Genomic DNA, 18,103 nt, shown 5'->3' with positions numbered 1-18,103 from the left:
TTAATGCTTGGAGATAACACGCCTACGTCTCCTTTGATTAATAATAATGGCCAGTGCAGTGGCTGGGATATACATAAACCTACCAACACCCGTTGCTATGATTATTGGTATGACTTATCGCGAGAGGAAACATTTAAGTTTTAGTCGCATAACATCGGTTAATGGAAACGCTGTCATTTCGCAATAGTTTTTTGTCGACATTTAGAAAAAAATCGCAAAAGTTTTGCGCAAAAATCTGTAATGGAAACGCGCCTACTGTCACTTTTGATCAATTTAACACATCTTTGCTGACCCCTTTTGAACGGTAGTGTATATATTTTGTTATTTTGTGTCAATGTGCCACTCAAAGCATCAGATTTGAGTTATGGAGGGAATGTGCGGTCTGACACAAATTGTATTATTGAAGACGGCTTTATTTATGTCTATCTACAAAGTTACACAGAGACGGCGAACAATAACAAGCAACATAATAGACAAAAACACACAGCTATTGCAATAATGAATGGTTCCAGCAAGCCAGCACTTCACTTCTGCGATTATACAGCCAACCAATATTAACACACATATAGGGCTGAACAATACATCGAATTTTCATCGTCATCGCGATATGAACTCGCGCGATGAACACATTGCAACAGACAGCCTGACACGATGAATAACGCCTGGTTCAGATTACAAGATTTTTGTGTCTGTTACGATAGTCACGGTGTCAGATTACACGATTTTGACTCCTAAAATCTTGTGTCATGGACAAGAAACAAGTCAGACTACATGTTGCTTTCCGACTAGTCATCGCGTGCTGTCACACGCACACATTCACTCGCAAACATTCACTCGCACACACACACGCACACACACACACTCGCTCACTCACTCACTCACTCACTGTCCCTCGCTCACTCAGTCACTTGCGCTCACTCACTCACTCGCACACACACACACACACACTCACTTGCGCTCACTCGCACACACACACACACTCACTCGCGCACACTCACTTATGGCAAGACTCACTCACTCGCGCGCACACACACACACACTCGCTCACTGGCGCGCACACACACTCACTCTCGCTCACATACTGAACCCGTCGTGGAGGACCGTTAAACAATTAAACATGCTAGTCTTTCTGTCGTGATGTCGTGATGTCATGAAGCATCGCGACGTAGGTTGTCGCCCACTATACGAGATGAAACGATCGAATCTTGCGTCCCGAGTCCCCAACACCCATTGTTGTTTACGAATCTCCATGACACCCTACGTCAAACGGATCGTGCCAAAATCGCGCTAAAATCATGTAATCTGAACCAGGCAGGTAATAAACGTTTGACCTATCACGCAAAGAATCTATTAAAGCACCAAGACATGGGAACAGTATAGCTAACATTCACATTTGAATATTTATCGCAAGTCATATGGTCATCGCAATATTAAACAATGTTATCACACATCGCAGCTTTTACTCATATCGTGCAGCCCTACACACATACACAACATGCAATATTACAGTGAAATGTAAAGCTTCAACCAATCATAAAACCCCTTGCACAAAAACCTGTCTTGCACAAATTTTTATTCCTAGTAAGCAATTAGATCAAATTTGCTCTGATTTGAGCCTTGCCGCAAAACATGAAATCAACAATGCCACAATACATTGTGATTTTGTTCCTTAGAGCTTTGTGTTGGTTGCCTAACGCAAGGAATATTCAGCATATGTGTTGCCACATGGAGTTCTGAAAAAAAAAAAAAACCCTTTAGGCACGCTTGATGAACTTATGATGGTGAATTTTCCACTGAGGCAAAAGTTAGAAGACGTGTGACAAATGTTTTCTTTAGTAGACAGTATGTCTGATTTGAATAGCTCCTGTAACTTCCTACAGCTAGAGTCAGATAATCATTCTTACTGTTAGAGTGCGTATTATGTTGCACTTTCTAATAAAGTTACCAGCCAATTGAAGAGTTTCATTTATTTACTCAATAAAGCCATTTACTTGCGTTTGGCACTTGGATGGTGTTTGTTTTGGACCCTTCTTTTAGTAATCCCATGGATGCAGGTTTGCAGTCTGGACTGTGTCACATCCTGGTCACTCAGGATTGCTCTCACTGTTGCTGTGTCCCAATTCAAAAACTGCATCCTTCGAAGGCCGTGAAGGTCAGACTGAGCGTTGTTAAATGGGACGGTCCAGCCTACTAAGGACTGTTCTTGTCGCCTATCAACTGTGACAGCTGCTGTTGATGAGTGGCAGTAACGTTTTTACTGGACTTTTTAAAATTTATATTAAACAAAACAGGGTTCACAAACTGTCCAAATATGTTCACCATGGTCCATTTCTGTATAAAATAAAGTGTACAAACTATATATAATCGCATCTCAGTAAGATATGTCAACATTTGATCCGCTACATTTTTATTTACTTTTTTAATTTTTATCATTAGATATTTGAGTAAGGTAAAACTCAATACTTATGTTTAAAAGTGCATTTTAAATTTCCCTTTAAAAACAATCCTGTCGTCACTGGCGCGCAATGAATTCTGGGGTAGGCAAGGCCTCGAAGGATCCATCTATTGTATCCTTCATTTCACGGGAAACGAAGGCCGCATTTGAAGGAGCCTTCGAATTTGGACAGCCTTCGTCGCGTCGCGGTGATGCACTCGGCCTTCGAATGTGCCCTTCGAAAGATGCAGCCTCTGAATTGGGACGCAGCTTGTTACTTACCCGTTCTCACTCACCAGAGTGTTGATTGGACACACCTGCTGCTAACTATGGTTGTTTGGACTTATATAAAAGCTCAGCTCAGCCAGTCGGTCTTTGTCTGGCTTTTGTGTATGTTCTACGGACTATTTGTTCATTGACCGTCCTTACCTGTATTTATGTTTACCTATCTTGTTGAAGTGCTCTGGGAACCTTTTGTTGGACAACTATCTGTTCTAAACCATGTGGACTTGATTAATGGATAAATGGAGTCAAGCTAAAGGACTTTTTATGAGTTTTGGCCATTCATTTACATGACAACAGCGTTTTGGGTGCCTGAAAACGCAAACTTTTGAACATGGGTTTCAAAGTGCAAGTTTTTGAAAACGGTCTCCGTGCAAACAATAAAAAAGCAAATCTGTGAAAACGATGACATAATGCACATGCACTTTCTGTGTTCAATCTATAGTGTTCCATCGCCATCTAATGGCCTGGAAGCAGAATACAGCATTTTTAGTCATTTTCACGGATCAGTGTGAATGGGGATCGTTTTGACAATGGTGTCTGTATGTGGAAAACTCAAAGGAATAATTTCTCCATTTTAAGCATATCGTTGTTGTCTAAACGTACCCTAAGTGACACTCCTTCAGATGCACTCCTTTGTTCCCCTATTAATGTGACTGTTTTGAGTTGGACCTTTTATGAAGCTGCCTGTGTAGAAGATAATCCAGTGTTTAAGTTTGATCCTTACTAGGAGATCAGAGTACCTCCCGTATTTACCCTCCTGTATTTTATACTCCCTGCTGTCACGTTGGACTTCCCCTGTTGTGGTCTTCTACTTCCGTCTTATCAGTCGATGAGCTGGAACGAGAGCTAAGTGACTGTATCCTGTTCTAAGACTCTGTATGTTTTTACAATATTCTTCATTACCTTGTCTGCACAATATACTCACCGGTTGCCACCCGGTATTCAGCCTGCCTGATACTTGCCTATGAAAGTCACCGGTTATTATCCGGCATCCAGCCTGCCAAATACTTGTAACCCGGCTAGCCACGCTCTTGTGTTATTGTCTGCATTTCTACCTGTTCCTTACCAAGTCTGTTAATAAAATCCCGCACCTGGGACCTAACGCTGTCTTCCCGCTTTTTGTGTTTGTTACACTTTCTCTCTCCTCATATTTCTTTCATTATTCACTTTCTGTCAGTGTAAAATGTAACTATATTATGAAGCTTAAAATGTAGCTTTCCCATCACAGGAATAAATTCCATTTTAAAGTCTTTATAAATAGAAAAGTTAATATTTCACAATATTACTTTTTCTATTGTATTTTTAATCAAATAAATGCAGCCTTGGAGAACATAAGATACTACTTTCAAAAAACATTAAAATGTTTGTATGGTAGTGTGATTGAACAAGTTAACGAATGTAGTCACGCATAAAACAATATACATTGACTTATAAAGGCACTTCTGTAACGTCTATTAAATGCTTTTCTTGATTTATTCTTCATTTGGGTTCTTGCAAATATTGACACTTTTTTTTTTTATCGTGTAATGTATTTTATTCAATTAAACATTTTAATCTTTTGACAGTTCCTACTGAAATATTGGCGGGATGTTCTGATTCTTTTCAAACCAGATCTGACAGGAAGTGCCTCTGATTGGATGGAAATAGCTGTGTCCGTTGTAAAAAATGAGATCCAATGCAATCTATCGGTGAGTGTGTGTGTGTGTGTGCATGTGATTTAAAAGTACTTAATCAGATCAAACACAGAGTTTCCCTCCCCTCCGTGGAAAGACAGCCACACCCCTCGCAGGCCTCCCTCATACATCCTGGCCGCCCGAGACAGTTTGAATTTATTCAATCAATGCAACTCATCTAATTGATATCTGAAACAGCGGCCGGTGATTTATCGTCAGAGAAATGTAAATGATATATCCCGGGCAGATGTCTTATATTTTCCAACCATTTATTTTGGGGAGTGAGTGAAAGGAAGGCAGCGTGTTTAATTAAAATTCATGAGGGAGGAATGTGCTGAGTTGCACTGGCCTGCGCTGGTCTCTTTGGGTTCAGTCTGGGGGGGGATGAATGATGGTGGACAGGAGAGAATGTTGACAAGGGCGAAGTCAGGAGCGTCCTGGTTTGATCACACACGCACACACACTCGCCCTCATTCACTCCCAGACTCATTTTAAATCAACACACACGTACGTTTAATATTGCATAAGGGAGGCGTTAAACACACCCCGCCACGCTAAAGTGGCTTTATTTGGTTTTAAGGGTGTTCTGAAGATGCTTTCGCTAGATCTGGCCCAAACCTTTAACGCAACCCCTCCTCTAGTTCCACTGAAATATGCTTAACCTAAATATTTATCTCAATTGACAGTTATCACACTGTTGTGTGCAAACAAAACGGGCCACAGGACTGTTCAGACTCTCGCTGTGTGCGGCGAGAGAGAGATTAAAGGAATAGTTCACCCAAAAATGAAAATTCGCTCGTTATTTACACCTCCTTATGTCATATTGTCTTCTGTGAAACACAAATGGAGAAGTTGCCTAAACTGCTCTTTTCCATACAAGGAAAGTGGATGGTGATTTATAGTGTCAAATTCCCAAAATTAGTTTATATATATATATATATATAAATTGGTATATATTTCTATATACAGTACTATTTAAAAGTTTGGGGTCGGTCAGATTTTTTTAAAATGTTTTTGAAAGTCCCTCTTTTCACCAAGGCTGCATTTATTTAATGAAAAATACAGCAAAATCTAGCCTGGCAAGCCAGACCTACATCAAGATGTTAGGTCTGGCAACTCACCATAGACACGGCTCAATCCGAGGGGCGGGATAAACGGCCGTCTTTCAAATTCCCTCTGCACGCAATAGGACAGCGCTTCACCCAACCAGAGCGTTTTCCCAACAGCGGAGCTAACGTTAGTTGATAGATTCAACTTTTGCCATATCTGGCCGGCAAAACGACGAACACATCTTCCTTTTTTAAGAATGACTTAAGTGACTGTTCTCCAGCAGCAGCCGCCATTTTTTGTTTTCAAGTAGCAGGGAACCGTCGCAACTCTGTCGTCATTATGTTAAGCCCGCCCCGCCTACTCTATACACGATGTGATTGGCCTGACCCAATTTAGGTTTTTACAGCTCCGAAAGTCAACGGAGAGTTGATAGACTACCCTGGCTGCAAAATCATTTTTGCTGCCGCTAGGGTGCGTCTAGATTTCTAGGCTAAGCAAAATTTGTAATATTGTGAAATAATATTAGTTTAAAATAACTGTTTTCTATTTTATTTAATATTTTAAAAATCCCTGTGATGGCAAAGCTGAATTTTCAGCATCATTACTCTGGTCTTCATTGTCACATGATCCTTCAAAAATCATAATATGCTGATTTGGTGCTCAAGTAACATTTCTTATGGTTATTAATGTTAAAAACACTTGTGCTGCTTAATTGGAAACCATGATACAACTTTTCAGGATTCTTCGATGAATATAAAGTTTAAAAGAACTGCACTTGTTTGAATTTTTACTGTAATTTTTTTATTTATTAATGCATCCTTACTAAATAAAAATACTAAGTTCTTAAAGTAAAAATCTTACTGGATCATTGTGTATATTTATTTATTTAACTTGTTTTTGAATACTCCATGTGACAAAACATGTTGCATATTACTTGCGTCAAAACTCAAAATATCAGGAAGAAAATCACATTTATTATGTATTATGGAAATGCTGATTACCTAGCAAATCAGGTTTGGGGTCAAATCAAAGCAAGTTTGGTTAACAGAACACTTTATTTCGATAGTCCACTTTAGACATTCTACTAACTATAAGTAACTTTGCAACATGTCAACTACCAGTCATTAGAATATTAGTAGACTGTCTGTTTAATATCTGCTAACACTTTATTTGAATGTTCCCCAAACAGACATTCAACTGACTATAATTATCTTTGCAACTACATGCCAACTTATTCTACTAACCCAAACCCGAACCCTAACACTGTAACACCTTAACCTAACAGTCTACTAATGAGAGTTAGTTGACATACAGTTGCAGTTACTTTGAAGAATGTCTAAAGCAGACCATCAAAATAAAGTGTAACCCAAGTTTGATCTAATCACTCGCTGGGAATATAAAAGCATGTGGAAACAGGTTTATATTTTTATTGCATTTTGTGCATGTTTGTTAGCATTGTTGATCTGTATAGTCTAAAAAATGACCGATTTAGAGCAGCAACTCTGTGTGCCACATGACTGATTTGAATGTTGCTAGAAGATATGGAACTCAAATAAGCATAAAACACACAGCACTGTATAAAATATTTAGTTTGTTTTAACTTATGCTAAACTCTTTCGCTGATACTTTCAAATAAATGTATCATTTGAATACATTTTCTTTTACCAAGCTTTTTGTAATGTATCATGGGATTTCATTCTCCACAATGTATACATGCGCGCCCATGTTTGCCCCGTAACAGCCTCTCTACATCAGGACAATTCGGGCCAGGTCTGCTTACATGGCTTTCTGTCATTTAGGGTGGGTTACCGCACATAAATACACCTACGTCAGTCCCAAGGTCACGCGCACACTCTCACACGCTCATTGTGTTAAAGGATTGCTGCTTGATGTGACCTTGGTGCTGGGTGAAAGCAAAACATCTCAGACAGTCTGATCTGCCACCCAGTGTATCTTTTTTTCCTCACCTTTAGAGCAGGAAAGAGCCGTTTGTTTCCCATCAGCAGTCAGTCTCACTCTGTAACTCTAAGCAGCTGGCCAGTCTCGACTGCATTATTCATATAAAGAGAGAGAGAGAGAAAGAGAGAACGCACACTCTTCACCAAAGTTACAAGATTTATGGCCCTCTGTTTAGGAAATAATTCAAAGTTCATACTCACATACATCATATTTTGAAACACATAGATTATGGGGTGGAACACATTTATCATATTGCAACACACCAGCACATGCACACACACGAACGCACGCAGATACACACTCACAAGTGCACATGTTCTCAATCTCTCTGTCTCTGTGATACACACACACACATTCGCACGATTTGCACCGGGGCCTAATTTCACAGGGATGCGTTTGGTCTGTATGAAAAAGCTTTGTATTAGCTTTGTCACTGAACCCATCAGACAGTAATGAGGCTATGCTTAAAACACACCCTCAATTCCAGATAAGAGCAGGGAGAGACTACGGCGAGCACGTCTGCTTCGCTCCGTTCCGATAAAACCTCTCTGTCATTTGTCACTTGTACATTTCAGATTTCTAATCTCAGCAAAATTGATCCGTATCATGCATTTTTATACAGGCTTTTGTGTATATTGATATTTGTGGATTGCTTCGTGTCAGCAAAACAAATGTGTATTATTGTGCAATGCTTTTTGATGACTTCAGGAAGGAGACTGGGGAATGTTGGCTGCTTTTGCATACAGAGTCTGAGCCACTAGGTCAAGTTTAGCGTGCGCCGGAGCTAAATATGAAATGAAAGTGAGTCGTTTGTTGAGATGTTATAATACCATATTAGATGTTAAAACTCATATTTAGTATTAAAATGTTTCAAAATTCAAATCAAAAACGCAAAGCAAAAACCAACTAAAAGTAATTAAACAAAACAGACAAAGGGTATGTCCACGGTTATTGCTAACTAAAAGCAAAACTAAGACTATTAAAACATGTTTGTTAATTCAAATAAATCTGAAATAAAATGTAAGATGAAAAACTAAATCAATTTAAAATGATGCTTTTGCAACTAACTGAAATCATTTTCATTTAAAGCACTAAAGTTACTTACTGGAAATAAGTAAAAACTAAAACAAAAGTAAATTAAACCTAAATAGTAATAAAAAACTATTAAATTACAAATGCACATAAATAAATTAGTAAAAATTAAGCTAATTCAAAATATTAATAAAAAACTTTAATAGTATATACAATAATACTAAAATCTGAAGTACAAAATGGTTTGCCGATAAGCAAATACGAATATGCATCAGACCAATTTTAATGCAGCAATATTTAATTATTCAGAGGGGTCAGATTGATTTGATAGAATTTACTTTAACTTTTTTTTTATATATATATAATTAATAAAGAATACTTTTTTTTTGATTCGAGACAAATCCACTGAATATGTGATTCTGGTGAGACAATTTAGTTTCATTCAGTGGGTGTCCATACTCCGTATAAGCAGAAACATCTTTTCATTAGGAACGCAGAATGACGTAGGGTGATAATTTTAGTATGCGGCGTGTTATTTGAAGCCTAACCCACATTTTGAGACACAGTTTTTCAAAGTCAAAATCATCTTTTTTTAAAGAGGATGGTTGTCATTGTCTCTTAATGAAGCACAAGGACATTATTGACAACACATATAATGAGGTTAGCAGTGGTGAGATGCAGTATGGAGGCTTATAAAATTCTGTCCATTAGCCCACAGCCCCAGCAAATGAAAAAGGAATGGCGTGACCATCAGTTCAGGCCCTCCAGACGCAATACTTTCAAAGCCACTGAACAAAAAAAAAGAACATGTCTTGTTTCTTTTATTCCAGGGAAATATACATTTCGCTTTGTTTATGCTCCTCCTGGATAAACGTTTAATTATGAATCATTTCCATTAACAAAAAAAAAAAAAACAACAAGATATAAAGAAAATGCAGAGGCGTTAGACAGCTGAGAGACACAAAAAAAAGGAATACAACTTATTTTCAAAAAAAGACGTTTAGCTGGGGGTGGTAGGACATGCGGCTCTGAGGTCCCATTAATTACAAAATGCATTAATATTTTATTAGTCCCTTATCAGTAATTAATCAAGCACTTTGATGTAAAGTTCAGCTTACAAAAGCAAGAGGAAATGGTTCCTCAGATATTCGCCCGCTCTCAGAGATGCCTTAGTATTTCACAAGAGACGGTTAATCCTCGCATGCCTTAAAAGCATTTTTCCCATCTTAAGCTTTGCCATACTGCGAAAGAAATAAGACGCAGTGGCTGTAAGGTGTCATGTACAATACGAGGGTGGGACGGGGGGTTTGGAGGGGAGGGAAGGGGGGCTGCATTTGTAGACAATGAGCTCCCTCAGATCTGATTTGGCGAGGCGTCGAAGGACACCCAATCACAGTAAATATTATTCTTTGTGCTGTGCCTCTAATTAACATGCTTAATTGCAGCTGTCAAAAGGCTCTTCAGATTGTTAAGGACATGCGAGCTGGAGAGGGTGTGTGTGTGTGTGTGTGTGTGTTAGGAGGGGTGGCACTGGCCTGCAGCATGACTGAAGCAGTTGTTTCACTATTGAAAGCTCACATAGATCACACCAAATCTGCTAGTAAAAGGGTTTACAATGAAACAGATTATCAGCGGACTCTCATTATAGCTCTTTCTTTTTTGTATAGACTCTTCAAACTTTATGTACATATTCATTTATAGTGCAATAATCATATATATATATATATATATATATATATATACAAACCCAATCATATATAATCATATATAATCTGTGTATTAGGTCTTAAAGTGACAGCAGCCTAACATTTCTAATGCTGTCTGTGTTTTTAATGTTAATTAAACAACAAAGAAAATTTAGAATTTTCACTGGTATCTAAACTTTTGGTGTCATTCCTTGTCTTTTATAAACCAACAGTTATATAAATGATGGGGAAAACACCATAAAACTAAGAGGACATTTGTTAAAAATACATTAATAAAAATACAGTAAAAATAGAAATCATTCGAATATGCTGATTTGCTGCTCAACATTTCTTAGCAATGTTAAAAACAGTTGCGCTGCTTAATACAATTTCTTTTCTGAATTTTTTGATAAATAGAAGGTTTAAAGGAACATCATTTATTTAAAAATATAAATATTTTGTAACATTATATTATTTTATTATAACATTATTTTGCTGTACCTTTTGATCATTTTAGTGCTTCTTTGCTGAATAAAAGTATTAATTTCTTTCCAATTAAAAATCTACTTAAAATTGTGTATATAAGCAAAAAAACAAATATAAAACCAAAAATAACCAAAAAAGCTTATATAAGCATGGATTAGTACACTGTATAAAATGTTTCGTCAAGTAACCTAAAAAAAATTGGCTTCTAAATTAACCAGTTTTATTAAAATGAAAATTATTATTTAACGTTACTTAATATAGACTTTAAGTGCTGGAGATTAAGCAGTTGATGGGACCCATTGACTTCCATAGTATGGGAAAAAAATGGGGTCCATAAACTGTTTGGTTACTGACATTCTTTAAAATATCTTCTTTTGTGTTCAGCAGAAGAAAATAATTCATACAGGTTTAGAACAACTTTAGGGTGAGTAAATGATGACAGAATTTTCATTTTTGTGTGAACTATCCCTTTAATGCTAAACCATGGCTCTGACTCCTTTCTAAAATCTAAACGTGTCAGAGAAACCCATAGAGATGACGTCAAGAGCTGCGTGGCTTGAGTAGGAATTTTTATGTCTAAATATGTGAAAAACAATGTTCCAAAAATCTTCCGGGTGATCTGAGGACAGCAGCGTGACGATGTGAAATCTGCGCAAGATAAATTCCCACGGACCCTTTGCACTCACAAAAATGGAAATTATTTAATCACCCACAAAATCTGATATGTAGGTGAGGCTGAACTGAGGACAGAGCATAATTAAAAGATCAGAATTTATTCCCTTGGAAACACACACATACACACACACACACACACATTGAGGTTGCAGTGTGACTGGAAGGTCAGTGTGCTCTTTAATGGATAGCATTGATCCTAATGCCTCTGTTTCTGATTGGCCGAAGCTGAACTTTCTCTCCCTGCAGCACCTCCCCCTCCAGCCCACTGATGGATTGACCCACCTGTAGGCCCTCAGGCGGAGCTCCACCAGGAGGCTCATATCCACAGTGCGGCTGTAATGCAGCACTACAGCACATGTGGCAGGTTCTCTCTCTCTCTCTCTCTCTCTCTCTCTCTCTCTCTCTCTCTCTCTCTCTCTCTCTCTCTCTCTCTCTCTCTCTCTCTCTCTCTCTCTCTCTCTCTCTCAGCCACAAACTCAGAGCAGAAGAGAGACCATCCCATTACTCCATCGGAGGCCCTGAGAGCTTGATGAGGTCTCTCTATACTGTATCTCTGCTGTCTCTGACACTGAGGGCCAGGACACAAGGGGAAAACAACACTGCAGGTGCTTTTCTTTTTCCCAGTCACCTGAGAGGTATATTAGGACAGACACTACACAAAAATAAATTAGGTACACCGGGGTTGTTCATACTGTAAGACCATAAAAAAACATCAGCAAACAATATACCGAGAGGCTATAACACAAGGAAGTTATCACAAGGGATATATCCAGCAGGGCCTAAAATGAACACTCGCCAAGTGCCAAGTGCGAGGAAAAATTGCCATTGGCGACTATATGAAACAGTGTCAATCGCCAGTTGGGCGGTAATATTTATATGAATTCTAGCAATGCAGTGTTGTGAGAACATAAACAAAGGTGAACGACACTCGGGACAGTTGTGGGCCAGTGCTGAATCATCACAAGAGTTTAAGCCTTGCCAATTGAAATAAAAAAGTTCTAGTGCAAGAAGATGCAAAAGAGAACTCAATTAGTTACTCGCGCGCTGTGTGGAAAGTTTTGTCACATCCGGGTCCAGAAAGCTGCGTCTCATACGTCTAATGAATTGAGCTTGCGTTCTTGCGCTTGAATGGACAAATTCACAAACAAATGTCAAACAAGTATGCTAGTAAACATAGTTTGTTATGACTTAAAGGGATAGTTCACCCACAAACTGCTTTCTGCTGAACACAAAAGAAGATATTTTGAAAAATGTCTGTAACCAAACAGTTGACGTGTCCATTTACTTCCATAGTAGGAAAAAAAAATACTATGGAAGTAAATGGACACGTCAACTGTTTGGTTACAGACATTTTTCAAAATATCTTCTTTTGTGTTCAGCAGAAAAAAGAAATTCATACAGGTTTGAAACAACTTGAGGGTGAGTCTATGATGACAGAATTTTCATTTTTGGGTGAACTATCCCTTTAAGTGAACGTATACAGTAGAGAAAGATGTGTATCAGTATCAGTGTAATGGATCTGTGTATTAGGTCTTAAAGTGACAGCAGCCTAACATTTCTAATGCTGTCTGTGTTTTTAATGTTAATCAAACAACAAAGAAAATTTAGAATTTTCACTGGTATCTAAACTTTTGGTGTCATAACTGGCTGTTTTTGCAAAAACAGTTTCATGGCTGGTAAAAATATTTATGGGTGAAAATTTTCTTAAGTAAAAAATAATTGATGGCTGGTTTCTATTGAAGCTTGTTTTGTTTAAAAGATAATTGCGTCTTCTTATCTCACTATATTTTTTTAGCTCTCGCAATTGAGTTTATATCTCGCAATTCTGACTTTTTTCCTCACAATTGCGACTTTATATCATGCAAATCTGACTTTATATCTCCCAATTGCGCGTTATAAAGTCAGAATTGCGAGATGTAAACATGCAATTCTGAGAAAAAAAGTCAGATTATTTCTCGCAATTACGAGTTTATAGCTCACAATTCTGACTTTATTCAGAAATTCTCAATTGTCAGAATTGTCAAATAATAGTTGCAGTTACCTTTTTATTCTGTTGTGGAAACAAGCTTTCATAGGTTTCATTGTGACACCATATAGTGTGACAATTATGTATATTCAGAAAATAAACCTCAAAATATTTCTTATTTTTTATATATATATTTTTTTTACATGAATTTTAAATATTTTATAGAAAATAAGTGCATGTATATGGTTAGAGACAAAATATGTAAAAAAAAAAAAAAAAAAAAAACTGATGCCAGAAATACAAGCTGGATCTGATGTCTCAGGCAACTTATTTTATTATATAAATAATTAAATGATATCAGTAAACACATATGGTATTTGTGAATAAAATCATATTATTTCAGCCAGACAGAGAAAATAAAGTGCCAGAATAGCTGAGTAATCAGGATCACGCTTGTAAAAACTGATTTTTCAAAGTTGTAAATATATAACAAACAATCTTGGAATACGTTTTACAAGAAATGACTATTTCAGTCTTTCTACTTCAAATTTCACATTCCATTCGGTGTTACATCCTGTACATCTTTGTAATTATTAACACACATCACACACACCATACATTCATTAATCCACCCCCCCCCCCCCCCCCAAAAAAAAACCTCTGTCAGCATCTCTATGTTTATGTTGTGTGTAGATATTTCTACATTTTCTGTGTGTGAGTGCTCATTATGTGGTAATTGCAGTGTAACTCACGGATTTGTTCTATAAAACAGACATTTTGGGATAATTAGCTAAAAAAAGCAGTCGAAGTGCATATGGCTCCCCTGCTTTGGCTTAGTTCTGTTCACATATGGCACTCTCTGCTGAAGCTTTTAGCTGTTTGCCAGCGTTCACTGTGTAGGGGGGGCCGCACAGACGCACAAAAACACCCTACACACACATACACGCAGCCTCACATCGGTCATTGTGCGGCCAGGCATGAGCCACACCTGACTCACACACACAAACAAACACACGCTCGGTGGCCGTGGCTCCCACACCTTTGGCTTTCATTCTTTTAAAATAAAGTCATTGATGTCTTTTCGTAAATGTTGCGTTTTTTCCAGTTACCTGAGGAAAAAGACTTTCTGTTTTGATAGATGACATGAGACATAAAAAGAAACCTGCTTTATTTGGTATCGGCGAGCTAAGTACGGCTCATAATCGCGCTGTGAAAATTTAGAATAGTGAGAAATCAAAACTGAGCTCACCAGCCCACTAACACATCGCCCTGGCAAATATGCTCCTGCTCCATAATTTGAGTAGGTGGCGTTACAGAGAATTTTCAGCAGCTCCTGTGGCTCACGCATTGCTGTTTCAACGGTAAACACACATGCAGATTACACCGTCATTGTACCGATTACAACATTCGCCGCTCGCGTCAAGACAACAGTGATTCAAATATCTGTTTTCCGACCCCCTCGATCATCTTCATGAATACTGCGTGTTTGTGTGCAAGCTAAGGAACACATGCTGAGACATAGCGTTGTCCACACAAACACATCTGCGCCCACATAGTCACACAATATATCGTCTTTATCAATGCCGTGGCGTTCAGCGAGGCCTTGCTGTGCTGCTTGTTTGAGAACGATCATTTCTGCATCACAGCTTTAATTAACCTTGTCCTGCCAGAAAAGCTGAACAGCATCAACATTAGCACAGCTCAACTCATTTACACAATATTCAAAATGTTCACCCTTAGTTTTGTTGCGGCCCTCATGCTTCAAGAAGGATGCAAAAGCACCATAAATAGATATACATACACCCACATCATTTTATTTAGCTTTTGTCATATACACAATGAAAGCTCCTACTAGAATTTCAAACTCATTTTTAATCTGATAGAAAGCAGTAAATAATGCAATGTCTTTCATGTCACATTTGTGTGGCCTGTATAATTTGGTGTGTGCATTTCTGCTCCAGGGTCCAACCTGTTTCTCCTTTCACACATAATCAACAGACAGAAGCCCTGCTGGCCTGAGGGTCATGTGAGGACCTCTCCGTGACCCCTGACCTCATTTTGAACCAAGACCCCTGAGTTCATCTACATCTGCGGCTGGAGAGAAGGTCACCGGAGAGTTTGCCTTAACTGTGACATAACGAGCAGAATGAGGTTTGGTATTAAAAAGGTAAAAAGTTTGTTAAATCAAAGTTTGTGATTTAATTAGTTAGAATAGCAGTAACGGTAATCATCTGCTTCACAAAATAATCACACATTAATTAGGCAGAAGGCAACATGCATTTTATTAGAATTATAAGAGCACTTTAATGTAAATCAAGCCCAAATTAGACTATTTGAAAATAGATTATATGAAATTCATAATGCGCTTTGTAGTCCATTATGCATAAATATTTGTTACCACAGATAATAATTCAGTCAGTCAGTTACAAATCGTTAAAACAACAAATAATAACGTTTTCTATGAATATGTGTATAATACATTATAGAAATATATTTGTATTTTTTGTCAATATTATGTTATTTCAATATTTTGGAACTACACGCAGTATAGTCAATCAGTTACAAATCCTTGAAAATATATTATTGAAACAATAAATTATACAATTTTCTATGAATATGTGTATAATACATTATAGAAATATATTTGTATTTTTTGTCAATATTATGTTATTTCAATATTTTGGAACTACACGCAGTATAGTCAATCAGTTACAAATCCTTGAAAATATTGAAACAATAAATAATACAATTTTCTATGAATCTGTGTGTATAATACATTATAGAAATATATATGTCATTTTTTGGTCAATATTATATTATTTCAATATTTTTTTATTGCACGCAGTAAAGTCAAATTAGTTACAAATCCTTGAAAATAAATGATTGAAACAATAAATGATAACATTTTCTCTGAATCTGTGTGTATAATAGATTATAGAAATGTTTTTTGGTCAATAAATTATTGAAATATTTTGGAACTAAACGCAGTACAGTCAATCAGTTACAAATCCTTGAAAATAAATGATTAAAACAATAAATAATAAAATATATCTTTTTTTTTTCAATATTATATTATTTCAATATTTTGGAATTACACACAATATAGTCAATCGGTTACAAATACCTGAGAATAAATGATTAAAACAATGTAAAATATATACATATTTATGTCAATAATATTATTATATATTATTTCAAAATTATCAAGAGGCCGAATACAATATGATATAAATGCTTTTATAATGTATTACATGCTAAATTTATAGAAAATGTTATTATTTAGTAATGCAATCGTGTATTTTCGTGTCAATCGGTTGTAAGTGTATATTTTCCAAGAATCAAGTTCAACCCCCCTGATAGGTTTCCTCGTATGTTCACCCTTTCTGATGAGGGCCAACAACTAAAAGACTCCTTAGTTGGCTAAGCAGTTTGTTTAAAAGCCCTAATGGAATATTCAGAGCTAATTCAAACGCTTTCTGATAACTTAAGACGGCTTGCGGTGTGATCTCTCTCCCTCCTCAAAATATTTGCCATGAAGGACTCGAGCTTTGAAATGTATAAAGTGCACCCATTCAGCGGAGCATATCTGTGAGTGCACATCAAAGTGCTGTGAAGTGCTCAGATCTGCTTTGCTCAGTGGAATATGTGTGGATGTGAGAATCTGCCTCTGTTATTGGGATTCAGGACATGAATCTCTAAACTAGCTTGATATGCACGCCTGTTATTTGTAAATACACTTCAAACATCTCAATGGTAGTTTGCAACATAGGGGAGTAAATCACATTTTATTTAAAGTATTTCTACTGTTGGATGTCCTCAGAAGCATTCTCGCCGTGTTACACCATCTCACTCAGCTCACAGCCCGTTCCCGAGCGCTTTCAAGAGGACATCTTGTTTTAAAAAACGGGATATTTACAGGTCATCAATTCGGCGGCACGCGTTCTGTTTAACACGGTGTTTGGATCCCGGGTTGTTCTCGCCACCTCAAATGCCCTGATGCTAGACACAAACGTTCGGACTTTCCCTTTCTCTCTCCATCTGTCAGTCTATCTCTCTTTCTCACTCTCGCTTGCTGTGCGTGTATGTGTGTGCGCGTGCGCGTGCGTGTTTGTATGTGTGCGTCTCTGGGACCGTTCTGTAATTCTGTACTGGAACAAGGCTAGGATAATGTAGAGGGTAATGCCTCCCCGGAGACACACAGATGCTGGGTAACACCGAGTCCAAACAGCCCAGGCTCAAGCCTCCCAAGCGGGTTGCTGTACAAATGCAGCCTTTGATGTGTGATTTGGAGAGACCAGGGGCTCAGAACACTAGAGTCTTACACTCAATTCAGGTTAACCTGGAGCCAACCCCTTGTGTGTGTGTGTGTGTGTGTGTGTGTGTGTGTGTGTGTGTGTGTGTGTGTGTGTGTGTGTGTGTGTGTGTGTCAGTGTGTTTGCCATTTTACTGTCTTTTCTGTTGGGAAAGCTACTTTGAAACTGTACAAGCAATTACAAGCTATAAGTAGTTAAAGTTGATGCACTGTAGTCACGGTACCCATTTAAAAAAGTAGTTAGCTACAGTATACTATGTTAAGAAAAAGTAGCTAGCTACAAATCGATAAAATTGTTTTAAAAATACAAGTATCAGAGAATAGCTTTTAATGTCAGCAGCTGAGGCTATTTTCATGGCAAGACTTGAGGTAAAACATTTACTAGAATAAAAAGAAAAGAAAAACCAAACAAAATTGTACAATATATTTTACATACTGGTCAAATTTTACTAAACGAAACTAAGTCCTTAAGTGAGCTTACATAAAACTTGCATTAAAAGCAGGACAGTCCAATAAAAATATGTTTATTGGAAAGTGAAATGAAAC

The sequence above is a fragment of the Scardinius erythrophthalmus genome, assembly GCF_964197995.2.
Source record: "Scardinius erythrophthalmus genome assembly, chromosome: 10".
NCBI lineage: Eukaryota > Metazoa > Chordata > Actinopteri > Cypriniformes > Leuciscidae > Scardinius > Scardinius erythrophthalmus.
This window is presented reverse-complemented; position numbering follows the sequence as displayed.